The following is a 623-nucleotide window of genomic DNA, read 5'->3' on the forward strand; positions in this document are numbered from 1 at the left end:
ATTCACTTCTTTCACTGCAGTTAATTAGTAAGTCGGAGCCAGCCCGTCCTTGGGAGCTGGTAGTTCCCTTAATCTCTCGTTGCTAGGGCATGCCGACATGCTCCACCGGTACCAGTTCCAGCGTGATGTGGGGGATTGTAGAAAGAAAGGGGAAAGGGCTGATCAAACAGAGTCTGATTTAAAAAAAAAAAAAAAAAAAAGGAAAAACCAGAAAAGAAGCTCTTTTTGATGAGGCTGAGAAGTTCACAATGAGGAAAAGCACAGGGTGAATGATAAGGCCTAGAGGAGCTCATTAAATTGAGGCAAGCTGAGCAGAGTTATCTTATTTCACTCCCTTTCTCCTGCCACCCCTGTGATGGAGAACTCTTTGATAAAAGTAGGGGGGCAGGATCACTTCCTTGCAAAATGTTTGATAGAAATAGACGTATAATTGTTTTCCTGAGAGTTTTTGTAAAGCGACCCTTTAAATATTTGTAAAGCCAGCTGGAGTCTCAGTGAAGGGTCCTGCTTGACAGAGGAGCAGGCTGCAAGTGAGAGAGGCCCCACAGCCCATTACCATCCCCTCTCGGCTCCTCCAGCCTCCTGAGAAACAGCAAGATGCCAGTTAAGTACAACACATGGAC

This window comes from Merops nubicus, unplaced genomic scaffold (genome assembly GCF_000691845.1).
Source record: "Merops nubicus isolate BGI_N331 unplaced genomic scaffold, ASM69184v1 scaffold46055, whole genome shotgun sequence".
In the NCBI taxonomy this organism is placed as follows: domain Eukaryota; kingdom Metazoa; phylum Chordata; class Aves; order Coraciiformes; family Meropidae; genus Merops; species Merops nubicus.